A 27,905-nucleotide genomic window follows, 5' to 3' on the forward strand; every position below is an offset into this window, starting at 1 on the left:
TCTGATGGACACACTACCTGCTTTCTGTGCCACAGCTGGCTAGGAGTCTATAGGAGACGTCTCGCCTGGACTTTGGGGGCAGAGGGGACATGGAGTAAGTGCCTTTTTTTTTTTTAATAAAGTGTCATTTGGGTTTAAGGTGAAGTTGCAATAGGCACTCTTCAACCCAGATTTTCTGTTCAATAATGCCAGCAGCAGCCAACAGAGTTGCTCTGTTTCATATCAGTGTCTTTCTTGTGGTGCTCAGCCCTACCTGGATTAGAGATTTTAGCAGATTTTTGGGGGGGGTTCTTTTGTGCTCCAGGAAGAGTATCCCCATTTGCTTAGGAGTGGATTTAGGATTCGCCTTGGGTGGTCACTAGGCTGGTGACATGCTTGCTTTTCCTCACCAGTGCAGCCAACAAACTCACCTACCTGGGTGTCAGGTGGGTAAACACTAAAAAGATCCCAGCTCTGTGGCCAGAAACAAAGGTTGGAATGTTTGGAAACAGACTGACCTGGCTGCCTCGTTGGGAGACAGACTAGATACATAATAACGTTAATGGACTAGAACACAGGTCACAGGTTTACAGTTGCCTGCTAAACAACTTGGCAAACCGGCAGCATTTAACAGGAACCAGTGCTGAGGTGAAGCCAAGACATTTATCCTGTGACAATATTCTATTGCAGTGACTTTATCTTGAGGAGCCCACATGATTGATGATTACAGCTGCTGTCATTCAGTTTGATGGATTTTTAGTGCTGTAGAGTGACATTTGCTCAATGTAGCATTCTTGAAAAGCCGTATTCTGATTAGCATACTGAAGAGACTTGCTCTGTGGGGTCAGCCAATCAGACGCCAGCTTATGCATAAAATGTACACAACCAAGAAAGTTTCTGGAGCTTTGAGGAATACAGGGCTAGGAGCCAGATTCTGTTTGTGGAAACTTTTTGTAATGGTAAAGGTGGGTGAATAAAGATTATGACACTTACAGCATAGGACATATGGAATTTCAACAGTTTATGTTAGCTGGCAGGGAAATGGATTGCTGGTTAAAGCACAGGACTGGGAGTCTAGAGACCTTGATTCTAGACTTAGTCCTGCCACAGACTTGCTGTGAGACCTTGGTCAAGTCCCTTAGACATAAATCTTCAAAGGTCTCTGCTATTTTGGGGTACCTAAATGTTGGAATGCCCAATTTGAGAGACTTTGGGACATACTGAGCAGCCACAGCTACTGAAATCAGCACACCTTAAGAAAGAAAGAAACAATCGAGCCCCAGTCAAGCATCTTAATTTGGGCACCTAGCCTGAAATTGTTGGCCTTAGCTTCGATACACAGAGGTTATCTCCATCTGTAAAATGAGGATAACAGCAATTATCTACCTCACAAGGGTGTTGTAAGGTTTTCTTTATATTAATTAATAAGTTGATTAATTAAAGTGGTTTCAGATCTTCAGATAGAAGGCTTTCTAAACTTGGAAATTATTATTCTAGACAAGGGCTTGGTAAATCACACCTGCCCCCCAACTTCACTGGGGGCCTGTTTCCCCATATGTACAGGAAAGTTGCCAGAACTACATCTTCACGAGGGAGGGTCACCACAACATTTGTGTCTAGTGTGGGCCCCAAGAGGGATCCCCCAACTCAGTGCTGGTCAGTTCCAGCTCTTCACTATACTTATTATAGATTTGAATTTCAACTTGCCATATTGGAAAGCTGACTCTGGAGTTTAATGATTTGAAATTCACTCACCCCTAAAGTCAGCTGAGTCACTGCTGCTGCGAGTTTCTACCAGCAACAGGCTGTGGTGGTCTTTGGAGACGGCCTTTCTTTCCTGACACCGAATTGGAGGAAGAATATGGGGGGCAAACACCAGAGGAAGGATGTGAAAAGGAGGAGATGGGGGAGAATACAAAAGATGATCAGGAAGAGAGGCGCAATCTTCTGACAGCTGAATTGTGTAAGTGCAGAGAGAACATTTATATGGCTATGTTGCATGTATACCAAATATATAGCTATCTCAAGCTATTTTTCCTCATAGGAGGGATATATAAAGCAAAACTATAATAGCAAGTCTCTGGGGGGCATTTTTTCTTCAGGAACGAGTGGGTAAGGGATAATTCCTGAGTGATGTAGGTACTCATGAGTTATCCCTGCTCTCCTCCCAAGTGGAGATAAATATCACAACAGAAATGAGCTACAGTGTATTATGTATGCACAATGCACTGTTCTTTTCTCCCACTCTTTTTTTCAAGACTCAGAAAGCTTCAGGTGACAGTGATGGAGAGAGAGAGAAACACATTTATGGATGAAGTAGGAACCAAAGGTTTTGATAGTGAAGCAAACCGCTTTGAGACACCTTTGCGAGTAGCTGAACGTCGGCGTCAGGAGAGCCAGAGTCAGTGACATTGCACAGGGCTTTGCTTTTTAATGGAGCAACAACTAGGCCGATTTTCAGTTGGTCTCCAAATCTGCACCAGCGAGTCACAAATATCCCTCTTGTCTTGCACATGTAAAGTGCAGAACTGGAGGTTACAGTCAAAAATGTGGCCCAAGCTTATAACTTGCAAGCGGTCTTCATCAATAACAAAGGGGTAGGGTATACTAGAGAAAAAAAAACAGCACATGAAAATCTCTCTAGCTGAGAATCTGGCCCACAGGATTTGATCTCTCTGTGCCTCATGCTCTCAGAGCCCAATCCTACAAAGTGCTGAGTGGCTCCTGGGAGCTGCAGCGCATCCTTGTCTCTTATTGAGCTCTGAGGGAGTTAAGGCCACTAAGTAGGAGACATTCAGAATCTTGGAAGACTGGGCTGTCTCTCTAATGACTGGCTTTGCTTCATGCTGGATAGCCTGCTAGCATAGAAATATTCATAACACATCACTCAGATATTATCAGAGAAATGGCAGTTCATGTTTTGCACATCACAGCTGTGTATTACGAGTCTCATGAAGCAAGGAGAAAAACTGGAAACAAAATCCACAAGCCAAGCAAAATAAATATAAAAAGGCAGTAAAAGTAAGTAGATGGTGTTGCTCTAATTTGAGCAAACATTAATTTAAAATGTGTAATTGAATTAATGCATTTTTATAAAAAAAATCCCAGCAAATCCGGACCATGGATATAAATACATTATAGGGTTCTCCTTTGACATCACACCTCTTTCACGGTTTACAACTCACAATTTATTTTAATGTCACCAGAATCCCAAGATATATTTATGTTCTTGTCACTCACCATTTTTTAAAATTTATCCTCTATATCTATATCCTCTCTCCGCAATTACACACACCCCATATGTGGACATCTCTTCCATGTGATAAATTACTGAGCTGTGTAATAAATTAGTTTAGTATGTGCTTTCAACTGCCTTGCAACACTAGGCCAACTAACCTAGCGCCGCAGGACTTATTCGAAGAATCGAGACGTCTGAACAGCTTCAGATGCTTCATTTTTAAAACAATAAATCATATTACCACAAATGTATTTCCTTTCTCCACCCCCTTCCTGCAAAAAATGTGACTCATCTCCCAGAACTCTGGCTCTGGGCCCAGAACAGGTAATATCCAAGTCTGAACTAGAGCAGTTCAAGGACCAGTGTCTTGGGACTCTCCAGTGGCTTAAGGTTCCTATTTCTAGGGCATTAATGGGAGATTCCTAGCTACCCAACAGCCCACACAACCGTTGCTTCTACCCTTGGAAGGTCCAGAGATAGCAGTCTTTGACATGTGTGTGACATTTTTAGGCCTAGAAAAACTGCTTGAAGCTATTTAAGCAGGGACTTCACATGTATTACCCGTCTCTGAGTACTTTGGAGTTGGACTCATGGTAACTAAAATACACCATGCTCCGGAGGAGGAGAGTGCCAATTAAAATTGTTTAAAACGTCCTCCACTTGCCAGGTAATGTGGCATAAGCAAAATAATGTATTATTTATATATGTGCACGCACGCACACACACACAATGTATATGACAAAATACATAGACAATGCCAATGCATCCTACTGTTATGTACATGAATATACACATATACTATACCAATTTATGAACATAATTTATAAAAGGATATTGGGAACCTTTGCCAGGAACGATGCCATCAAGTGTAAAATTTTATTATTGCCACCTGCCCATTTTACAAAGGTATAGAGAGAAACAAGGTGCCAAATATGCCCATGGTTTAACTCAATTTAATTGGATGAATGAATGAATTTGGCAGAAGAAATCTATGCATGTACTGTAATAAACTTAAAAGCAGATAGAAGCCAATACAGTACATCACATACATTTCCATATACTTATTACCATTGATTTTTAAAATGACATAGCTACAAAAGATTACACTTGTCCAACTACTAGATTTAAATGCTATAAAATGATGCAAACTATGTAAATATTTTTCAAATGTATTGGGCCGTACCTGATCCTCAGCATGTGTAAATTGGCATAATTGTATTGAATTCAATAGCGCTACGTTGATTTATACTTGCTGAAGCTTTGCTTACTAAGTGTTATTATGAACACTGGACAAATCTATAGTGTATTTAAAACGTTGCATGTGTGTATTGTGTTCTGTAAAGCATTAGTTATAGGTCCTACAGCCCTTACCACCATGTTAGTCCGATTGCCGTCAGTAGGAATATTCATGGTGTGCAACAGGGACTATTCACATGAGTAAAGGCTACAGGATTCGGCCTATCAAATGCATATTCTTCAGGGGGTCACTCTGGTCTGTGCCAGGACAACTTCTCTTCCCTTGGTCACCAGCCTTTCAGATTGTCCATCTCTTTTTACACCTCTGTCTTCAGTTTTTCCCTGATGCTATCCAAAGCTAGAAATACCATTCTGCCTCGTTGAAGAGAGGAGCTATTCTGACAAATGTGGCTCACCGTGATTTCATTTCCACAAATGGCTTTCAGAATATTTTTTCAGGCTGCTGTATCCTCTTGAGTTTTACATTTAACGCCCATGTTGGGGATCATGCCAGAAGGGTATTACAGACGGCGTTGTCTTAGCCAGGCTAAACTGAAATGGCAGATTGAGAACCTCAAGCTGATTTGGTAGATTTTTCTATATGCAGATTGACATGGATACTCTATCTCCATTTCCTTCACCTGCCCCTGTTTTCTCCTGACCTCACTGCTCCACTCACTCCTCCTTGCCCCACTTAACCTCTCACTCCCTTCTGGCTTCTTCCCCACACCATAATATGCATATTCCAGTGTCTCCAACCTCAAAAGGCTAACCCTTGGTCCCTCCCTTTCCGCTCCAGCTACCATCCATTTCCTTTCTTCTCATTTATTTGTGTTACAATAGCATGGGGCCTCAGTCATGGAGCAGGACCCCATTGTGCTAGGTGCTGTCCACACATTCGCTTCCACACTCACCCAATGAGCGCCCATCTTCCCCCCTACTCCATCCTAGCTCACACCCTATCCACTCCTCTGAAACTGCTCCCACCAAGATGTGTAATGCTCTCTTCCTGGCTAAGTCTCAGGGTCAGTGCGCTGGCATTCTCCTTGATTCCTAGCTGTTGTTAACACTGTTGGTCATGCTTGACCTCTTGCCCTGCCTTAGTTTCCCACATCTCTGCTCCTCTGTCTCTCCCCTACCTCTCCATGGCCCTTCACTGTCTTTTTGGTGGGTCGTCCTCCTCCTCCTGCTGCTGCTTTCAGTGGCAGTTCTGCCAAACTCTGCTCTTAGACTTCTCTTCCCCCTCACCACTCTTTTCCTGGGTGAGTTCATCTGTTCACACACATATCTAATGACCATCCCAAAGCGGATGACTCCCAAGCCTACCTTGCTCTTTCATTCTCCCACTGACATCTCCTTCTGGGAGTTTCACCATCAGCTCACACTTGATGTAGCCAACCCTGAACTCCCGGTTTTTCCCCTTCCGACCCCCACACTTTGTGCTCTGTCACTGTTGATCACACCTCTGCTATCCCTGTCACTCAGGTTCTTAACCCCGTGGTCAGCTCAGACTCCCTCTAGTTCATTCCTCCCATGGGGTGGTGTCCAAGTCCTGCTACTTCTTCCATCAAAACCTCTTCTTTCTGTTCAGATAGCTAAAACTCATCTCCTGCTTTGGTCACAGGAATTTCCTCCCCTTCCCCCTTCCACTCTGCACAATATGCAGTCTCCAGGATGATGGACCTGGCCTCTCAGTCCATGTCACATACACACCATTGAATCCCTACACTGGCTTCTCCTTCTCCATTGCAAATTCAACCTTTTTGTCCTTGCCCTCAAAGCCCTATCTACCCTTGCCTCTCCCCACTTCTCTGAGTTTCTCTCTGACTGCATAGTCCACTCATTCCCTATATTCCACCAGGGATGCTACCCAGAACACCCTATTTGTCTGCTTTCACACAGGCCCAATCAATGGGATTTCCTTCACTCCACATGGAGCAGCCTTCCTGAGCTGACACATCAGACCATTATCCTCTCATTTCAATGCCAGGACACGTACCAAAAATGGCTATACTAAGACATTTCTATTATATTTAATATTTTAAGTCTCTTTGTTCCAGCATGTTGTGCCCTGATTAGCCTTTGCTGGGTAACCCCCTAATCCCAGACCTTGCCCGTCTTTGGGATTAGCCTCAATTCAGTAGCTGGTGGCCAGCAAAGGCTAGTGCACATCATGGTGGAGCAGAGAGATTTTAAAAGAGACTTTTAAAAAAAGACACCTCCCCCCCCAGGAGTTTGCACTGACGCAGCTGCACGGATTGCTGGCCACCCAACCCTACAGCCCAGAGACAGACAAGACTTTATTGATGCTGCTTTGTTCCCCTCCCTACACTGCAGTATCACATCCAGATTTAGATTATACAAATCTCTGGAACAGTGACCATAGAGGTTTTTGTGTGAGTGTTTATTTCTGCTTGGACTAGGGAACAAACAAATAATCCCCAACATTCAGAATAATAGGCCTCACACATCAAAGGAACACGGAGCCTGACCTTTCCTACTTAATCCTTCCTGGTGAGGTGTTAGATCTTGTGCTGCCTGATGATCAAACAGGATTGCGTTAAGCAGACGTGGAGAACAAGCTCTTATCTAGATGCGATTCCTCTCCCCTCCAGGGGATCCTGTTCTCTCTCTCTCTAACTCCTCCCTCCCCCAGTTGCATGAAATCAACCAAATCCATAATCTAATCTGGCCGGGACTCAAAGGTGGAAAAAAATCAAGTCGTAATTCAGTGACTGCTCTGAATGGAGAATGAAGCCAATCAGAGGAGCATTAGCAATCCCTTCTCAGGGCACCTCACTGAGGGAAGGGCAGGAAGCTTCTCACCAGCAAGCAGCGGTGCTCACTGAGCTCCTGCGGGTTGATTGCCGCAGCCTCAGCCCGGGGCTCTGGCTGGAGAAATAGCAGCTGGAGGGCCCCGAAGTTGTGACTGGAAAGGGAAGGTGACCCCTTCTCGCGCATTCCTGTTACTTTAAAAGGCTCCGTGGTTACACAGAGGGGTAGGAGTGTGTATTTCAGTGTTACGGGGTGTTTGAGTGTGAGACAGTCGAGTTGTGTGTGCCAGTGTCACGTTGTTTTGGAGTGTGAGAGAGTGGGGGGGGTGTCCGTGTCATGGTGTGTGAGTGTAAGGGAGTCCGTGTGGGGGTGTCCGTGTGAAGGTGTGCTGGAGTGTGTGAGCCTGGGTGTGTGTACCAATGTCACGTTGTGTTGGGTTGTGAGAGAATCGGCGTGTGTCAGTGGTACAGTGTGAGAGAGTCCAGGTGTGCATGTCAGTGTCACGGTGTGTGAGTGAGAGAATCAGTGTGACGGTGTGAGAGAGTCCAGGTGTGCGTGTCAGTGTCACGGTGTGTGAGTGAGAGAGTCGGTGTGACGGTGTGTGAGAGTCCAGGTGTGTGTGTCAGTGTCACCGTGTGTGAGTGAGAGAGTCGGGGTGTCGGTGTGTGAGAGTCCAGGTGTGTGTGTCAGTGTCACGGTGTGTGAGTGAGAGAGTCAGGGTGTCGGGGTGTCGGGGTGTGCAAGTCCAGGTGTGTGTGTCAATGTCACGGTGTGTGAGTGAGAGAGTTGGGGTGTCGGGGTGTGCGAGTCCAGGTGTGTGTGTCAGTGTCACGGTGTGTGAGTGAGAGAGTCGGGGTGTCGGGGTGTGCGAGTCCAGGTGTGTGTGTCAGTGTCACGGTGTGTGAGTGAGAGAGTCGGGGTGACGGTGTGTGAGAGTCCAGGTGTGTGTGTCAGTGTCACGGTGTCTGAGTGAGAGAGTTGGGGTGTAGCGGTGTCGGTGTGTGCGAGTCCAGGTGTGTGTGTCAGTGTCACAGTGTGTGAGTGAGAGAGTCGGGGTGACGGTGTGTGAGAGTCCAGGTGTGTGTGTCAGTGTCACGGTGTGTGAGTGAGAGAGTCGGGGTGTCGGGGTGTCGGTGTGTGAGAGTCTAGGTGTGTGTGTCAGTGTCACGGTGTGTGAGTGAGAGAGTCGGGGTGTCGGGGTGACGGTGTGTGAGAGTCCAGGTGTGTGTGTCAGTGTCACGGTGTGTGAGTGAGAGAGTCGGGGTGTCGGGGTGTCGGGGTGTGCGAGTCCAGGTGTGTGTGTCAGTGTCACGGTGTGTGAGTGAGAGAGTCGGGGTGTCGGGGTGTGCGAGTCCAGGTGTGTGTGTCAATGTCACGGTGTGTGAGTGAGAGAGTCGGGGTGTCGGGGTGTGCGAGTCCAGGTGTGTGTGTCAGTGTCACGGTGTGTGAGTGAGAGAGTCGGGGTGTCGGGGTGTGCGAGTCCAGGTGTGTGTGTCAATGTCACCGTGTGTGAGTGAGAGAGTCGGGGTGTCGGGGTGTGCAAGTCCAGGTGTGTGTGTCAGTGTCACCGTGTGTGAGTGAGAGAGTCGGGGTGTGGGGGTGACGGTGTGTGCAAGTCCAGGTCTGTGTGTCAGTGTCACAGTGTGTGAGTGAGAGAGTCGGGCTGTGGGGTGACGGTGTGTGCGAGTCCAGGTGTGTGTGTCAGTGTCACAGTATGTAGGTGAGAGAGTCGGGGTGTCGGGGTGTTGGGGTGTGCGAGTCCAGGTGTGTGTGTCAGTGAGAGAGTCGGGGTGTCGGGGTGTGTGAGTCCAGGTGTGTGTGTCAGTGTCACCGTGTGTGAGTGAGAGAGTCGGGGTGTCGGGGTGTGCGAGTCCAGGTGTGTGTGTCAGTGTCACAGTGTGTGAGTGAGAGAGTCAGGGTGTCGGGGTGTGCGAGTCCAGGTGTGTGTGTCAGTGTCACAGTGTGTGAGTGAGAGAGTCGGGGTGTGCGAGTCCAGGTGTGTGTGTCAGTGTCACAGTGTGTGAGTGAGAGAGTCGGGGTGTGCGAGTCCAGGTGTGTGTGTCAGTGTCACAGTGTGTGAGTGAGAGAGTCGGGGTGTGCGAGTCCAGGTGTGTGTGTCAGTGTCACAGTGTGTGAGTGAGAGAGTCAGGGTGTCGGGGTATCGGGGTGTCGGGGTGTGCGAGTCCAGGTGTGTGTGTCAGTGTCACTGTGTGTGAGTGAGAGAGTCGGGGTGTCGGGGTGTGCGAGTCCAGGTGTGTGTGTCAGTGTCACAGTGTGTGAGTGAGAGAGTCGGGGTGTCGCGGTGTCGGGGTGTGCGAGTCCAGGTGTGTGTGTCAATGTCACGGTGTGTGAGTGAGACAGTCGGGGTGTCGCGGTGTCGGGGTGTGCGAGTCCAGGTGTGTGTGTCAATGTCACGGTGTGTGAGTGAGAGAGTCGGGGTGTCGGGGTGTCGCGGTGTCGGGGTGTGCGAGTCCAGGTGTGTGTGTCAGTGTCACGGTGTGTGAGTGAGAGAGTCGGGGTGTCGCGGTGTCGGGGTGTGCGAGTCCAGGTGTGTGTGTCAGTGTCATGGTGTGTGAGTGAGAGAGTCGGGGTGTCGGGGTGTGCGAGTCCAGGTGTGTGTGTCAGTGTCACAGTGTGTGAGTGAGAGAGTCGGGGTGTCGCGGTGTCGGGGTGTGCGAGTCCAGGTGTGTGTGTCAGTGTCACGGTGTGTGAGTGAGAGAGTCGGGGTGTCGCGGTGTCGGGGTGTGCGAGTCCAGGTGTGTGTGTCAGTGTCACCGTGTGTGAGTGAGAGAGTCGGGATGTGGGGGTGTGCGAGTCCAGGTGTGTGTGTCAGTGTCACGGTGTGTGAGTGAGAGAGTCGGGATGTCGGGGTGTGCGAGTCCAGGTGTGTGTGTCAGTGTCACGGTGTGTGAGTGAGAGAGTCGCGGTGTCGGGGTGTGCGAGTCCAGGTGTGTGTGTCAGTGTCACGGTGTGTGAGTGAGAGAGTCGGGGTGTCGCGGTGTCGGGGTGTGCGAGTCCAGGTGTGTGTGTCAGTGTCACCGTGTGTGAGTGAGAGAGTCGGGGTGTCACGGTGTCGCGGTGTCAGGGTGTGCGAGTCCAGGTGTGTGTGTCAGTGTCACGGTGTGTGAGTGAGAGAGTCGGGGTGTCGCGGTGTCGCGGTGTCGGGGTGTGCGAGTCCAGGTGTGTGTGTCAGTGTCACGGTGTGTGAGTGAGAGAGTCGGGGTGTCGCGGTGTCGCGGTGTCGGGGTGTGCGAGTCCAGGTGTGTGTGTCAGTGTCACGGTGTGTGAGTGAGAGAGTCGGGGTGTCGGGGTGTCGCGGTGTCGGGCTGTGCGAGTCCAGGTGTGTGTGTCAGTGTCACGGTGTGTGAGTGAGAGAGTCGGGGTGTCGCGGTGTCGCGGTGTCGGGGTGTGCGAGTCCAGGTGTGTGTGTCAGTGTCACGGTGTGTGAGTGAGAGAGTCGGGGTGTCGCGGTGTCGGGGTGTGCGAGTCCAGGTGTGTGTGTCAGTGTCACGGTGTGTGAGTGAGAGAGTCGGGGTGTCGCGGTGTCGGGGTGTGCGAGTCCAGGTGTGTGTGTCAGTGTCACGGTGTGTGAGTGAGAGAGTCGGGGTGTCGCGGTGTCGGGCTGTGCGAGTCCAGGTGTGTGTGTCAGTGTCACGGTGTGTGAGTGAGAGAGTCGGGGTGTCGCGGTGTCGCGGTGTCGGGGTGTGCGAGTCCAGGTGTGTGTGTCAGTGTCACGGTGTGTGAGTGAGAGAGTCGGGGTGTCGCGGTGTCGGGGTGTGCGAGTCCAGGTGTGTGTGTCAGTGTCACAGTGTGTGAGTGAGAGAGTCGGGGTGTCGGGGTGTCGGGGTGTGCGAGTCCAGGTGTGTGTGTCAGTGTCACGGTGTGTGAGTGAGAGAGTCGGGGTGTCGGGGTGTCGGGGTGTGCGAGTCCAGGTGTGTGTGTCAGTGTCACGGTGTGTGAGTGAGAGAGTCGGGGTGTCGCGGTGTCGCGGTGTCGGGGTGTGCGAGTCCAGGTGTGTGTGTCAGTGTCACCGTGTGTGAGTGAGAGAGTCGGGGTGTCGCGGTGTCGGGGTGTGCGAGTCCAGGTGTGTGTGTCAGTGTCACCGTGTGTGAGTGAGAGAGTCGGGGTGTCGGGGTGTCGGGGTGTGCGAGTCCAGGTGTGTGTGTCAGTGTCACGGTGTGTGAGTGAGAGAGTCGGGGTGTCGCGGTGTCGCGGTGTCGCGGTGTCGGGGTGTGCGAGTCCAGGTGTGTGTGTCAGTGTCACGGTGTGTGAGTGAGAGAGTCGGGGTGTCGCGGTGTCGCGGTGTCGGGGTGTGCGAGTCCAGGTGTGTGTGTCAGTGTCACGGTGTGTGAGTGAGAGAGTCGGGGTGTCGGGGTGTCGCGGTGTCGGGCTGTGCGAGTCCAGGTGTGTGTGTCAGTGTCACGGTGTGTGAGTGAGAGAGTCGGGGTGTCGCGGTGTCGCGGTGTCGGGGTGTGCGAGTCCAGGTGTGTGTGTCAGTGTCACGGTGTGTGAGTGAGAGAGTCGGGGTGTCGCGGTGTCGGGGTGTGCGAGTCCAGGTGTGTGTGTCAGTGTCACGGTGTGTGAGTGAGAGAGTCGGGGTGTCGCGGTGTCGGGGTGTGCGAGTCCAGGTGTGTGTGTCAGTGTCACGGTGTGTGAGTGAGAGAGTCGGGGTGTCGCGGTGTCGGGCTGTGCGAGTCCAGGTGTGTGTGTCAGTGTCACGGTGTGTGAGTGAGAGAGTCGGGGTGTCGCGGTGTCGGGGTGTGCGAGTCCAGGTGTGTGTGTCAGTGTCACGGTGTGTGAGTGAGAGAGTCGGGGTGTCGCGGTGTCGGGCTGTGCGAGTCCAGGTGTGTGTGTCAGTGTCACGGTGTGTGAGTGAGAGAGTCGGGGTGTCGCGGTGTCGCGGTGTCGGGGTGTGCGAGTCCAGGTGTGTGTGTCAGTGTCACGGTGTGTGAGTGAGAGAGTCGGGGTGTCGCGGTGTCGGGGTGTGCGAGTCCAGGTGTGTGTGTCAGTGTCACAGTGTGTGAGTGAGAGAGTCGGGGTGTCGGGGTGTCGGGGTGTGCGAGTCCAGGTGTGTGTGTCAGTGTCACGGTGTGTGAGTGAGAGAGTCGGGGTGTCGGGGTGTCGGGGTGTGCGAGTCCAGGTGTGTGTGTCAGTGTCACGGTGTGTGAGTGAGAGAGTCGGGGTGTCGCGGTGTCGGGGTGTCGGGGTGTGCGAGTCCAGGTGTGTGTGTCAGTGTCACGGTGTGTGAGTGAGAGAGTCGGGGTGTCGCGGTGTCGGGGTGTCGGGGTGTGCGAGTCCAGGTGTGTGTGTCAGTGTCACGGTGTGTGAGTGAGAGAGTCGGGGTGTCGCGGTGTCGCGGTGTCGGGGTGTGCGAGTCCAGGTGTGTGTGTCAGTGTCACGGTGTGTGAGTGAGAGAGTCGGGGTGTCGCGGTGTCGCGGTGTCGGGGTGTGCGAGTCCAGGTGTGTGTGTCAGTGTCACGGTGTGTGAGTGAGAGAGTCGGGGTGTCGCGGTGTCGCGGTGTCGGGGTGTGCGAGTCCAGGTGTGTGTGTCAGTGTCACGGTGTGTGAGTGAGAGAGTCGGGGTGTCGCGGTGTCGCGGTGTCGGGGTGTGCGAGTCCAGGTGTGTGTGTCAGTGTCACGGTGTGTGAGTGAGAGAGTCGGGGTGTCGCGGTGTCGGGGTGTGCGAGTCCAGGTGTGTGTGTCAGTGTCACGGTGTGTGAGTGAGAGAGTCGGGGTGTCGCGGTGTCGCGGTGTCGGGGTGTGCGAGTCCAGGTGTGTGTGTCAGTGTCACGGTGTGTGAGTGAGAGAGTCGGGGTGTCGCGGTGTCGGGGTGTCGGGGTGTGCGAGTCCAGGTGTGTGTGTCAGTGTCACGGTGTGTGAGTGAGAGAGTCGGGGTGTCGCGGTGTCGGGGTGTGCGAGTCCAGGTGTGTGTGTCAGTGTCACGGTGTGTGAGTGAGAGAGTCGGGGTGTCGCGGTGTCGGGCTGTGCGAGTCCAGGTGTGTGTGTCAGTGTCACGGTGTGTGAGTGAGAGAGTCGGGGTGTCGCGGTGTCGCGGTGTCGGGGTGTGCGAGTCCAGGTGTGTGTGTCAGTGTCACGGTGTGTGAGTGAGAGAGTCGGGGTGTCGCGGTGTCGGGGTGTGCGAGTCCAGGTGTGTGTGTCAGTGTCACAGTGTGTGAGTGAGAGAGTCGGGGTGTCGGGGTGTCGGGGTGTGCGAGTCCAGGTGTGTGTGTCAGTGTCACGGTGTGTGAGTGAGAGAGTCGGGGTGTCGGGGTGTCGGGGTGTGCGAGTCCAGGTGTGTGTGTCAGTGTCACGGTGTGTGAGTGAGAGAGTCGGGGTGTCGCGGTGTCGGGGTGTCGGGGTGTGCGAGTCCAGGTGTGTGTGTCAGTGTCACGGTGTGTGAGTGAGAGAGTCGGGGTGTCGCGGTGTCGCGGTGTCGGGGTGTGCGAGTCCAGGTGTGTGTGTCAGTGTCACGGTGTGTGAGTGAGAGAGTCGGGGTGTCGCGGTGTCGCGGTGTCGGGGTGTGCGAGTCCAGGTGTGTGTGTCAGTGTCACGGTGTGTGAGTGAGAGAGTCGGGGTGTCGCGGTGTCGCGGTGTCGGGGTGTGCGAGTCCAGGTGTGTGTGTCAGTGTCACGGTGTGTGAGTGAGAGAGTCGGGGTGTCGCGGTGTCGCGGTGTCGGGGTGTGCGAGTCCAGGTGTGTGTGTCAGTGTCACGGTGTGTGAGTGAGAGAGTCGGGGTGTCGCGGTGTCGCGGTGTCGGGGTGTGCGAGTCCAGGTGTGTGTGTCAGTGTCACGGTGTGTGAGTGAGAGAGTCGGGGTGTCGGGGTGTTGGGGTGTGCGAGTCCAGGTGTGTGTGTCAGTGTCACGGTGTGTGAGTGAGAGAGTCGGGGTGTCGCGGTGTCGGGGTGTGCGAGTCCAGGTGTGTGTGTCAGTGTCACGGTGTGTGAGTGAGAGAGTCGGGGTGTCGCGGTGTCGCGGTGTCGGGGTGTGCGAGTCCAGGTGTGTGTGTCAGTGTCACGGTGTGTGAGTGAGAGAGTCGGGGTGTCGCGGTGTCGCGGTGTCGGGGTGTGCGAGTCCAGGTGTGTGTGTCAGTGTCACGGTGTGTGAGTGAGAGAGTCGGGGTGTCGCGGTGTCGGGGTGTGCGAGTCCAGGTGTGTGTGTCAGTGTCACGGTGTGTGAGTGAGAGAGTCGGGGTGTCGCGGTGTCGGGGTGTCGGGGTGTGCGAGTCCAGGTGTGTGTGTCAGTGTCACGGTGTGTGAGTGAGAGAGTCGGGGTGTCGCGGTGTCGGGGTGTGCGAGTCCAGGTGTGTGTGTCAGTGTCACGGTGTGTGAGTGAGAGAGTCGGGGTGTCGCGGTGTCGGGCTGTGCGAGTCCAGGTGTGTGTGTCAGTGTCACGGTGTGTGAGTGAGAGAGTCGGGGTGTCGCGGTGTCGCGGTGTCGGGGTGTGCGAGTCCAGGTGTGTGTGTCAGTGTCACGGTGTGTGAGTGAGAGAGTCGGGGTGTCGCGGTGTCGGGGTGTGCGAGTCCAGGTGTGTGTGTCAGTGTCACAGTGTGTGAGTGAGAGAGTCGGGGTGTCGGGGTGTCGGGGTGTGCGAGTCCAGGTGTGTGTGTCAGTGTCACGGTGTGTGAGTGAGAGAGTCGGGGTGTCGGGGTGTCGGGGTGTGCGAGTCCAGGTGTGTGTGTCAGTGTCACGGTGTGTGAGTGAGAGAGTCGGGGTGTCGCGGTGTCGGGGTGTCGGGGTGTGCGAGTCCAGGTGTGTGTGTCAGTGTCACGGTGTGTGAGTGAGAGAGTCGGGGTGTCGCGGTGTCGCGGTGTCGGGGTGTGCGAGTCCAGGTGTGTGTGTCAGTGTCACGGTGTGTGAGTGAGAGAGTCGGGGTGTCGCGGTGTCGCGGTGTCGGGGTGTGCGAGTCCAGGTGTGTGTGTCAGTGTCACGGTGTGTGAGTGAGAGAGTCGGGGTGTCGCGGTGTCGCGGTGTCGGGGTGTGCGAGTCCAGGTGTGTGTGTCAGTGTCACGGTGTGTGAGTGAGAGAGTCGGGGTGTCGCGGTGTCGCGGTGTCGGGGTGTGCGAGTCCAGGTGTGTGTGTCAGTGTCACGGTGTGTGAGTGAGAGAGTCGGGGTGTCGCGGTGTCGCGGTGTCGGGGTGTGCGAGTCCAGGTGTGTGTGTCAGTGTCACGGTGTGTGAGTGAGAGAGTCGGGGTGTCGGGGTGTTGGGGTGTGCGAGTCCAGGTGTGTGTGTCAGTGTCACGGTGTGTGAGTGAGAGAGTCGGGGTGTCGCGGTGTCGGGGTGTGCGAGTCCAGGTGTGTGTGTCAGTGTCACGGTGTGTGAGTGAGAGAGTCGGGGTGTCGCGGTGTCGCGGTGTCGGGGTGTGCGAGTCCAGGTGTGTGTGTCAGTGTCACGGTGTGTGAGTGAGAGAGTCGGGGTGTCGCGGTGTCGCGGTGTCGGGGTGTGCGAGTCCAGGTGTGTGTGTCAGTGTCACGGTGTGTGAGTGAGAGAGTCGGGGTGTCGCGGTGTCGGGGTGTGCGAGTCCAGGTGTGTGTGTCAGTGTCACGGTGTGTGAGTGAGAGAGTCGGGGTGTCGCGGTGTCGCGGTGTCGGGGTGTGCGAGTCCAGGTGTGTGTGTCAGTGTCACGGTGTGTGAGTGAGAGAGTCGGGGTGTCGCGGTGTCGGGGTGTGCGAGTCCAGGTGTGTGTGTCAATGTCACGCTGTGTCGGAGCGTCTGACAGCCGGCGAGCGTGCCTGAGGCACGGCGAGTGTCTGTGGCTACCGAAGCCAGGAAGTGCAAACCCAACACCGCTGCGAGGACCACTGGTGCAGAGAAGGAGAGAGAAGCCGAGGGAGGGAGCCCGGCGGAGGCGGGGAAAGCCGGCTCCTAAGGCAGCGCTGCTGGGCAGCCCCGCGGGACGCGCGTTACAACCTTCCCCGGCTCCCGGAGTCTCCCCAGGTGCAGCAGCGGGCTCGCGAGGCGCCGGCTCACACTCCGGGCTGCAGACTGGGCCTGGCAAAAATCACACTGATCCATTGCTGCCAGCCTATTCTTGCTTGGGGGGACGTGGCTGCCAACGGGGGGCTGGCGGGGTAAACATCCAGTGCGGGTGCCCAGGGCCCTGGCTCCACTCTGCAGATGGCAGGGGCGAGCTGGAGGCTGGAGGGAGCCGTCGGGGAGCTGCGGGGCAGGGGGCACTGCTGTCTCGCCAAGGCCGACGACAGGCCTCCCAGAGAAGGTACCATCCGCCTGGGGTGAGGGAGAGAGACCTTTCCATCCCCTTAGCCAGATCCGCCTGGCAGCTGGGGCCTGGCCCTGGGGTCTCCCACTCATCCATTAAACTTCGCTGGGCAGGCAGCGGCCGGCTCGCTAAGTCCCTGCAGGGTCCGGAACCCAGTGACCAAGGGCTTCCTCTTTCTGCTTCCTGCCCGCCCAGCGATCCCAGCCCCCTAACCCTACAAATTAGCGCTCTCGAGCCTTCAGAAAGGAGACAGCCGGGGGACCCTGCTCCCAAACGCCGGCCTGCAGCCAGGCGAGGAATAAGCGCCTTTCCTCCAGCTCTCCCCAGCCTTTGCGCTGCAAGCCCAGGGACCCGCAAATCTGCACCCTGGAGTGTAATGAAGACGCAGCGAGCTACAAGCCCAAACCGGTGCCTTTGGGGAAGCCTTCGGAGCTCTTTTCTTGGATTTCGCATTTAAGATTAGTACAAATGGTTTGCCCTTCAGAAGGGAATGAGCTGCCTGCTTATGGTTTCGTGTTAAAGCTCCACCGACTTGTCCCTTCGGCTTTGTGTAGCCAAGGGTGCAAACATCAGCAGACACGCGCCGGGAAGCCTGCTCCCCATAACCCCCCTGGATTATTACTGAGAATCCGTCGTGGGGCCCCGCTCACGTGTCAGAAGGAGGGAAGAGAGCCCCCAGATCTGAGCGCCGCTGGGGAAAGCAGCACCAGCTCCCAAGCAAGCCCAGGGACTTGCACCCCTGTGGGAACTATCTATGTGAGTGAGGACAGCTCTGCACGTCCTCCTCCACAGGGAGCCCTGCTCCCTGACTGCGTGTCTCTCTCCCGGTGCTTTGCCCTGCCAGGCAGGGGGAGACTTCTTGCCCTGCTGGCACTGCCCGGGTGCCTGAAAGGTGACGCCGCTGAGAAAGGCTCGGTCCGTGCCCGGCACATAGCATTCAAATAACTATCGCTCTAGACACGCATACACCGTGCACCCTGCAAAGCCACTTCAATGCAGCGCGGGTAGAAAAAGATTGTTCCGCCCTTGGAGAGTTAAAGCTACTAGCCTCCCTGCTCGTCCACTTCTGCTCCCCCTGCTTTGTCTTTCTAGCTTACACAAAGCCCCCCCCCCCCCCCGAAAGGCCACGAGGGAAAGGGAGGCTGCAGGGAGAAGGGAGCCAGTGGAGAAACTTCCTGGGAAGTTTTTGCAATTCCACAGTTTGAAGGGTGAAACCCCAACCCCACCCCCACCTCTGTAGGGCCTGGCTTTGCACCGCCCTGTGGGGAGCAATGCAAACCCGCTGCAAGCTCGGGGCTTTGGAAGGTCTGGCCAATATCCACCCACAGCTGTGGAGCCCCACACAGCCCCTGGGACCCCCCCCACACACACACACACCTTTTGCCTTCGCCTCCCTTCCCCCCGGGTTTGTGCGAGGAGCTGCCCCGGGGTGGAACGGGCGCTGCGCTGGAAGCAGGAGTTACCCGCCCCGGAGCCGTCTCCTTACCTGCGCGCCCCGCCAGCCCGGGTTTGCTGCCAGCTCTTCCTCCTCCGCTCTCTAACCGCCGCGCGGGGCTCTTTATGGAGATCCATTCACCCAGCGCGTTCCCATCGATCCCGCGGCCGGCCCCTGCCTCTGGGAGGCAGAGCGAGTGAGGCCTCGCCCATTCCCAGCGGCTCTCTCATTAGAATGAAGCGCGCGCTCGCAGCCCCGCGCCGGAGAGCTGGGGACACGCCGGCCAGGGAGCAAGGATGAGCCCCTGGAAATGGGGGAGGGGAGGCCAGCAGAGACCGGGATGCTGGGTATGGAGGCTACCCCGGGGGGGGCATTAGCCAGCGGGGACCTGTCCCTCTAGACCTGGGAAGGATTTGGGGGGGGGGTCTGCAGCACAAGGGCCAGCTGGGGAGCAGATTCTCTCCCCAGCTGATAAGCCCCTATCCTGTCCTCATCCTTCGCTGTCCATCTCTCTAGTTTCTTTATACCGCGCCCATCACCGTGGTCGCCCTAACCCGGACTTGCCTCTGCCTTCCCCACACCTGGCTGCTGCTAGCTGCATCCTCCACGTGTCATTGTCCGCTCCCGATCGCTCCATGTTAAGAAGTGGATAACACACACACACACACCCAGACCCCTCCTGGCGGGCCTTACCCGCGGTCCCCAAGCACCCCCATGATGTAGTGGGTCTGTCAGTCTGCATCTGGGCTAGGGAGGGAGACCCTCCTTTGCAGCCCCTTTCTCTGCTTCGGGGGCCATCTGGCCGGCTCGCCAGCCAGCTCCCCAGGGAGCTCCCCTTCCCTCGCTCTTCACTCTTTGTTTTCCTCCCCGAGCTCCCGCTTCCTGTCCCGTTTTCATCCCAGGCTTTGATTTTTCTCTTTCTCTGTACCCACAGCACGATCTCAGCCTCTCTCTACAAAGCAGCTGGCCAATTCAAGCGGCATACAAAGGAGCTGACTCAATCCCAGAGACCGCGAATGGAGATAAATCCTGGTGCATGGGGGAGAGGGCGAGCCGGAGGAAGAACAGCCCGCAGAAGAACTGCACTGCAAACCGGGGGGCAGGGGGACAACAATCACTAGGCTTCCTACTCCAGATCTGCACAGGCACCGCGATGGGTTCACACCCCTCGTCCCTGTTCCAGGCGCAAAGGCAAAGCAGCTGTTACCCTAGTCCCCTACTTACACAGCGCTCAGTGCCCGCAACCAGAGTTTCTTGCAGGACTTTGAGCGGCCGGGCAGAAAGTAAAGGGTCCAAGCAAGATCATTTCCAGGTTCAACTCCGGGGGGGGGGGTGAGTGGGTGTGGAGGGGGAAGAAGGGGACAGGGATGTGCAGCCAGTATCGTGTGGGAGAGACAAAGCTGTAAAGTGTCTGCCTGGTTGGGACCCCTGTCTGTTTGCACCTGGCTCCCTGATTCCCAGCCTTTGGCCTTTCCCTGCAAAGTCTGGAAAGTGTTGTATCCTGTCGGATTCTCACTAAACGCAGGGATTTGTGGGCCGTGCCTTGTCACCTCGTTTATGTTACGCTTCTTGGCTGCGGTCCCTGCCTTTGGAAATCCACTGGATGCGGCTATAAAGATTTTAAGACAAGCCAACGCGGCAGGCCCGTTCGACTAATATTCCCCTTGTCTTTTCTTCCCCTCCCTTTCCTGATACAGGCTCTTCTCCCAGCGCCGCGCCTCAAGTATTGCACTGAAAGCCTCTATTGCTCTCTGTGTGTGGCTTGGGGGTATAGGGGGTCAGGTGAACTCCGCTTTCCCTGCAGACCTAGCCAGACCTGGGTCAGCAAGCGCAGCAGCTTCCGCTACCCTGGGCATGCAGCTTCCTCCTAAGTTTGTGGGAGCGAGATAAAAAGCTGCCTAATTATCTATACAGTAATTGTAAGGTGATCTGAGGAACCTCTAAACCAAGACGGCCACCTGCAATCCCCTCCAGGCGTCCTGATTCCGCCCACCCTCCTTTACGGCGTCTGCGTTTTGGCGCTGCCGGAGACTTCAGAGCAACAAACCGTTAATTTGGGAACATTCTGCAATAATTCGAAATTCACCTCGCCAGGCACCGACTGCTCACTCTACGGCTCCCTTAATAGATGTCATTTGTATATACGGTGGCACCCTCTTTGAAACACTGGAATCAATTTATATTAATGATCTCTTTATTCACCACGGCAAACTTTTAAATGTTTAATACAGTGCAAACTGGCAATGAAATGCATCAAACTAACAGAAGGAGGTTGGCCCTGGTGCGGAGAGAAGGTGCCTTCTGCTTGAATCTCGAGGACCGTAATTACAGAAAGGGCAAGTAAAGTGGACTCTAATGGAGAGTGAGTTAAAAGGTCACTGTCATCTGAGTTGCTGTTTATACCTTCTCCCCGCTGAGCAAGCCTGTTGATAGCAAAAATTGAAAACCTGACAAAAGCACCCTTTTATGCGTGGAAATCAAGAGAAGGAAAGCCGTCCAGCTGGGAGTAACACAGCTGAACCCCTGGGCTGGGGGCTCGCATGCTACTCGAAGATACATTAGGAAAAGCGATTGAGCCCGTGTGGCTAATGCAGGAGTGATGCCCTCAGAACTCGAATGAGAGCGAGTAATTGATACGGAGTTTAATCAGGAGCAAAATACCAAGCCGAGCTGGAGAGAGATGGACGATGGAAGGAGATGGGGACCCAGATCTGGATGCTGTCTAACCCTCCTAAGAAAGTGACTACAACAGCAGAGCCGGTGTATTCAGTGACATCACCACAACAGAAAAGTCTGTGTGTTCAGTGACATCACTGTATGCCAGAGCTTGGGCTGGGGTCTTTAGGGAACTGGGCGTGACTGATAGGCTTTAAAAACTTTGGGTCAGGCTGATTGGTGAGAGGGGGCCCAAGGCTCTGAGAAAGGGAGGGAAACCTCTGGCAATTTGAAAAGTCTCACTTTGCAAGAGAAAGAACAGACTGGATCATCTTTGACACTCCAAATCCAAAGCTCCCTGCCACGGAGCAACGGTTTTGGAAGAGAGAGATTCTCTCGCAGGTGGAATTGGGTGTGTTGTAGGCCCGGGGAGAAAGCCCAGGCTAATAGGAGGCGGTAAGGGGCAGTGGCGTAGTTTGGAAGGTCAGTGGTCGCAGCTACGCTGACAGCTCGGCGTCGCAGCAGAGCCAGAGGGGATCAGCCCGCAGCGCGCTGCCGAACTGCGTTTCGGAACGGGAGAAGTTCATGATTCTTTGTCATTAACTCCCGAGTCCTACTCCCGAGTCCATGGCACTTGTCCCCGCAGTGTGACACACCAGTTCAACAGGGCGCACGTAACAAACACTTCGGCCCCAAGGAGCCCCCCCGGCAGCACCCAGGGCGCCGGAGACAGGAGCCGTCCGGTTATTTAGCCAGACCGGTGAAGTTAGTCGCCCGGAGCGCTGCTGCGGGGCTCTGCCCCTGGGGAGAGTGCAAAGGGAGCGCATGCAAAGTTTGGTTAACGCGAGGCCGGCTGATAATCGGGCTGGAAGGAGAAGGCAGGGCCAGGGAAGGGGTAAGCGACGCGCGCAGCCAGCCAAGGACTGTGGACAGCAGCGAATGCGGCTCTCCCAGCGATTCCTTCCGGAGAAGGGGGACGCGGAGCGGCCAGAAGGACCGTAACTGCCCCATCAGCTGCGAAATGGCCCAGCCACAGGAGCTGGAGCAGCGGGGGATACAGCCCCGGCCAGGGCGGGAGTGAACTGGATGCGGGCTGGGGAAGAGGGTTTCTACGCGAAAGGGCTGGATTTGAATCCGTGCATAGATGTCGCTTCCCTGCGCCTCGCGGGAGCAGGTGGCAAGTTGTTCGCAGAGAAGCTGACATTTCCAGAGGGAGGAAAACAGCAACCTGCGAGTCAACCGGTTCTATTTTTGCCGAGGATTGAAGGCGTTATTAAACCGAAGGCAGCCCCGAAGTGAAGACTGGGTGTTGTTCCAGTGAAACCGAGTGTGAAGGAGAGTAACAGTACCAGCGATCTCTCCCCACAGCTCCCAGGAGCAGCGAGGCCGACCAGGGACCGACGGCCTTCACCGCACACAAGGAAACACAAGCTTTAAATAAACCCAGAGCAGGACCGACATGACTCGTTTATTGCATCAAGTACAGCAACTCTGGGGCTATCAAGCTGTAAAGCAACAGATTTTAAATAGACTGGAAGAGATTTCAAGGGTCCATCCGTGTGCATCGCCTGTCCAGTATTCTCCTAGAGCCCAGACTAAGAGAGGGTGTGTGGGGGGGGGGGACGGACCCAGTTTAAAGATCCAGTTCACGCTGAGGTGAGTTCTGGGCACTGGGCTAAGGGGGGACTGGCCTGACTTCATTAAAATGCATCCTGAAAATTATTTGGCAACTCTGGTTCCGGCTTAACAATGAGCTCCCTGATTGGCAAGCTACTTGGCCCTCTGTGTTTATCATTAATTCTGTTACCGAGATGGAACTTTGCAGCAACATCTGTCATTATAATTAAAGCCGCAATGCATTCATCGGATAGCAACGACATCTCTTTTACAACCTGAAACCACACAATCTAATAGAGGAGAAAACCCACTGGAGACTAATCAAAGAGATGGACTGTCCATCTGTCCAAGCCTGGCTTTTAGTATTATTTTAAAACTTAACCAATTCAGGGGAATCTTTGGGGGGAGAGAGGACGAGATGCCAAGAAGAGACGAGCATTTAGGTTTAATAGTAATGTTTTTCTTTAACAAGGTTATAACCCTCTGCAGTCCTCATTTCAATTAGAGTCACATATTGTTGGACCGGGGATAAGAGGTGATTAAAATCCAAGCCCACATTTGTGAGAGAGTTCCTCGTTCTCCCCCCCCCCCCCCCCAACCACCTCCCCGTGCTTGTTTGTTTAAGTAAAACTATATGTGCGGCACGTTTTTGGCTGCAAAAATAGAATTCGTTTTAAAGAGGACACGTGGCGAGTTAGAGCAGAGCGCCGCCAACTCAGAAGCAAATTAGCAACGTGTGATTTAAAGAAATCTATTGATAAAACACACGCACACACAAACACGCCGAGAAAGCCGAATGTGAAAACCCAAGCAAAGCCCTCCGGATCTGCAGGACTAACAAGCGCTGAGTTGCATTCTCTCAGGAATAGTAACCGTCAGGTCATTAGTCATTTTCGACAAGTTCCAAAGCGATCAGTAAACAGCTTTATCTGAGCACAAGTTAACCTGTCAGGAAGATTTCAATCGGCTGTTAAGCAACATTTGGGCATATCGCTATTATCCACCCGCCCCCACAGCGCGCTCTCACACACACACACTTTAGCCAGGGTTGCAAAACTCTTCCCTTCTCTGCCGGCAGACAGTGAGCCCTGCGAAGCCTTGCGAGCTTCCCCCTCCAAAGGGCTACAACTCCCCCCCAGCCAGCACTGGGCGCCGGATCGCACTTAGCTCCGGATCACCAGACCTTGCTGAAGGCAACAGTTGCATTAACCTTCCTAGGGGCGAGGCCTCAGGGAGCTGCTTTAAGGCTGACTAAAGTGCAGGGAGATGCAGGCGGAACCATTGGCTTCACCGAGGGGAGGGAGAAACCTAACTCCGGCTAGGAGCTAGGCGGAGCGGGGACAGCCTCGGAGCTGGGGGTGTGGGAGCAAGAGGAGAGCTGCAGGCAGCGGATTTATACCCAGTTCTTTATACTCCACGGCCTCCGGAACTGGGGGGCCCTGTTAGCTGCTGGCGAGGGGGGCGATCCCCTCTGCCCGGGGCTGCGGCTCGTGGCTTCTGCCAGGGCGCAGGGGTACCGTGAGTGGCGCTGCTGAGACGCTCCGGGGTAGAGGCGCTGGGAGCTGTCCGCCGGCCGCCGGTGCTGAAACCTGCCCGGACCCAGGACCCAGGTAGCCGCCAGGGACGCCCACGAGCCCCGGGGACTCCTGGGTGGGGAGCGAGCGGAGGGCAAGCCGAGGTCAGCGCGCAGCTGGCCCCGCCAGCCGGGCCGGGCTTGGGAAAGTTGGGCGAGGCGGTGTGGCCACCCGCGGGCTGCACCGGGGGTTTGCAGCGGCCCTGCCGGCAAAGAGGGGCGAGCTCGGGAGGGGGCCGGTCCGGCGTCTGGGCGCCTCTCCCAGGGCGCAGGAGCAGCTCAGGCTGGCCCGACAGGCGGAGCGCTCGCCCGGGAGAGCCCCGGGAGACAGGGCTTATCTCCGGCAACATCTGCCGCGGGATGGGGCGGGGGGACAGCGGGGGAAGGAGGCAGCGCTGGCTACGAAAGGGGTCGAGCTGCCAAGGGAGCGCGGAGTTGGGTGGGCGGGCACCAGGGCTGGCTGCTCCCGGCGCACCGCCCTACGGAGCGGCCCCTTTCGCCAGCCGATCCCGGAGCCGCCGGGGGAAGGCGAGGGAGCGCCCGCTGCCCCCGGTACTGCGGCAGGGGCTGGACGGGAAGGGAAGCCAGGGACAAGGCGCCGGCTGCTGGCCCCGCTCCCCTCCCTCGCAATCCCACCCAGGTCGGCTCACCTACCTGCCTGTGACATGGGGGAGAGGTCCCTCGGCCGGGCCGGATGGTCCTTGATCTCCGCCCTGGGGGGACACGTTCTCCGGCCGATCCACACCCCCCTGCGCCGGCGGCTCCCACACTCCAGACGGCAAATTTCAAACAGACAAATCCCAGGGCTGGACTCGGCCTGAGAACAGAGAAGGCTGCAGCTCCTCACTGCGTCAAGCAAGGAACCTCCAAGATCCAGGAAATGCAACGGGATTCATGCCAGGCGAGCCTCGGTTGAAAGCGCTGGGCTCCGCTGTTGGGGTTGTTTTATTTAAATCTATTCCAAAGGGGTCTGGGGCTGGAGAGGGGCCATCCAGCAGCGGCGATGCCCCGCGCCTAGGTAATAGCACATTCTTGCCGAGCGTGATCAAAGGTTTAATGTAGGAGTCCGAGTGGGGGGAGGGGCTGGGAGCGGGGCGGGGGCTGGGGGGGGGGGGGAAGGGGGTGTGTAACTTCAGCACAAGGCGCGGGTTGATCCAATGGAGCGTTAGGTTAAGTTGAAGCATCAACGCTTCTTATCAGATTGTTTGGCCAAGACTGTCTATAAATGGGAAGGGAAGGAAGAGCTCCCCGCTGGCAAAGCCCCCTACCCCAGTCCCCAGCCCTAAACTTCTAGGGCCCAGGGAGAGGCTGGCAGGGAGGTTGGGTTTGGATTCCTCCCGAGGCCTTACCTTGCATCTCGCTCGCTCGCTGTAGTAAATATCCCACTTTCGGAGGGAGGGAGATTAACATCGGGCCGGGCTTCGGAGAGGCACAGACGCGGTCCTCAGGCTCTGGGCTCCCTGCAAACTTTCCGGGTAACTTTTTCGGGCCGCTGTTTCCTTTCCGCTCTCAACCTGGCTAGGCTCGCTAGCCGGCCGGTTCCGGGGTAATTAGCGATCCACCCCACTCCTCCGGCCGGCGCAGTCTGGAAGAGATGCGAGGCTGAAGCAGCTGTCCGTTAATTGTCCTGGAGAGAAGGGGATGAGCCGGAGGGAGAGGAAAGGGATCACCAGCCTCACGCCTCTGGGGATTCGCCGGGGGCGCGGCGCTGGGGGTGGATCTGGCCCGGCAAAGCGTGGGCTGGGTGTTAGGAAGGGGCAGCCGTGGCTAGGTAAGTCTAGAGCCTTGCGCTAGCAGGGCTGGGAGCGGCCCCTCTCCGGAGTCCCAGCGCCATCCCGGGTCCCTCCAGAGAACTCTCCTTGGAAACGCGCTGCTGGCACAACCCAGCCCCGGCGGGGGGATGCTCTGCGGGGCTGGGCTCTCCCGTCCCCAGAGTGCGGGCGGAAGTTTCGCCGCACACGGAGCCGGAGGAGTAAGTGACACGGCAGGGATGTTGCCCAGCCCGCTGCAAAGCCCGGAGGGACCCGCGTAGCCCACAGCAAGCCCGGGGCGGGGGGTGACTTGTCCCCGCTCTGGATTGGAGGCTAGCGCGGCTCGCAATGCTCTGCTTGGGAAAAGGAAGAGCTGGGATGCCCGGGGACGGGCCAAGAGGTGGAGCAGTAACAGGGTGCTTGATCCCCAGCCCCCGTGTCTCTAGTAACTCCTAGGGCGGGGGAGGGGTGGGGAGGTAAGCACATCTCCCCACCCCAGGTGAGGATGGAGTTTCTTGTTAAACCGCAAATCCCATCAGGCCCTCTCACCCCAGGAGGGGAAAATCCCCAGCAGCTTTGGCTGCAGCACCTGCTGCTCCCCCCGGGAGCCGCCTCCCTTTCACTGCCTGCTTCTGTCCCACGCGCTTCACCACGTGTTGGGCACCGAGAGCAGCTTTTCCAGCTCGGGGCAGATCGCTGCTGATGAAGCTCTTGGCCTCTCCCAGCGCTCCCTGCTTTCTGCCTCCCCCCCTCCTGCGCCGCCGCCCCCAAGGAAATCCAAGGCGAATGGGCCCCTTCCCTCTTCTCCGTGTGGTGAAGTGACAAGGGGCCTCTTTAACAACCAATGGCCGAAATAAAGCCGGGATTAGCCAAGATCCCAAGAATAATTCACCCCATCGCCGCGGATCAGACACGTTCCTCGAGACTTACTTGTGGTGAGAAACAAATAAATCGATACACCTTTAGCTGAGAGAAAATGCATCTCCCATTGAAAAGGGCTCTTGGCTTGTCTAGGAGTAAAAGAGCAGCTTTCCTCTCCATTACTCCTCTCATTTCTGGAAATTAATGAGCTGGAGAACTTGTGTCTATCGCAGAGGGGCTTCCAAACACATCAGAAACGCTCAACGCATTTGCCACACAAGGCTTTGAGTCAGGCATGCTGCAGCATTGGCCCTGGCCGCCTGGAAGGGTGCGGGGTGCAAAGAGCTAGGCGAGATAGTGAAGAGCTGGGCGTTTCTTTCTTTCGGCTCAATAATAATAATAATACAGCCAAGAAATGAAGCAAAATGTAATAAAGCTGGGAGACAGCCTGGGAACAAGCGAGATGGTGGCGCTTCTCCAAATGACAGCTGGCAACCTGGCTTTTCACTTAGTCAAGTTAAAAAACACAGGCTTCTAAAAGCAGCATCCAAACAAAGGGAAGCAAATGAAATGGACTGTCCAGGTTCTCAACTGATTTACCATCGTGGGTCCCATGTGGCTCACAATGTGTTATGGGGGCCACATCCAATACTACCTGTAGGGCCCTGAAGATGTCACACGGGCCACAGCTCTGTGCTGATTGGGTCACAAGTGGCCCACAGGCCACAGGTTGAGAACCATTGGTCCAGCAAGATGCACCCTGCGCTATTCTACTTGAGAGGACGTCTCTGCTCCGGGGCCCTGGCTTGACCTTCTGGCCCTCTTGGAAGCCTTCTCCTTGTATTGTTATTTGAAATCTTTGGGCTTTTGGTGTTTCTTCTGTCTAATTCATGTGTTCCTGAAACTACGAGAGGACTATCATTAATTATTACTGTTTGTATTGCAGCAGCACCTGCAGGGCCAGGGGCCTTCTGGGCTGAGCATTGTACAGACCTGCCTTTTTATGCCCCCTTTCAGTTCCAAGCATTTTTCAGAGCTATAATTACCCCCCTTTTGGTGGGGGTGGTTGAGGGAGACAGAGGTTAAGTGACTTGTCCAAGGTCTCACAGCATGTCAATGGTAGAGGCAAGAGTAGAACTCCGCTCAGACCCATGGGATCATGCTGCCTAGCACTGTTTTTCCAGAGGCCTGAAAGTAATTTACAAATCAGGTGGGCCCCACCATTAATCTGCTAGCCTCATTTTACAGAGGGAAGAAAACTAGGCCCAGAGGAGTTCAGGGTTCTTCCTTTTCCCCCAGTTAAGCCAATAGAAACCCCCCAGTCAACTCAATGGGTGATGGATCCAGCCCCTAAGTAACTTGCCTATAACCTTTCTTCCAGGCAACATAAGCAGGTGAGCTATTTTGGGCCTTTTGCTTGGATCCATGGATCTCTGAAGCATTCGATATAAGCCAATAGAAACCCCCCAGTCAACTCAGTGGGTGATGGATCCAGCCCCTAAGTAACTTGCCTATAACCTTTCTTCCAGGCAACATAAGCAGGTGAGCTATTTTGGGCCTTTTGCTT

The sequence above is a fragment of the Eretmochelys imbricata genome, chromosome 10, assembly GCF_965152235.1.
Source record: "Eretmochelys imbricata isolate rEreImb1 chromosome 10, rEreImb1.hap1, whole genome shotgun sequence".
Lineage (NCBI taxonomy): Eukaryota > Metazoa > Chordata > Testudines > Cheloniidae > Eretmochelys > Eretmochelys imbricata.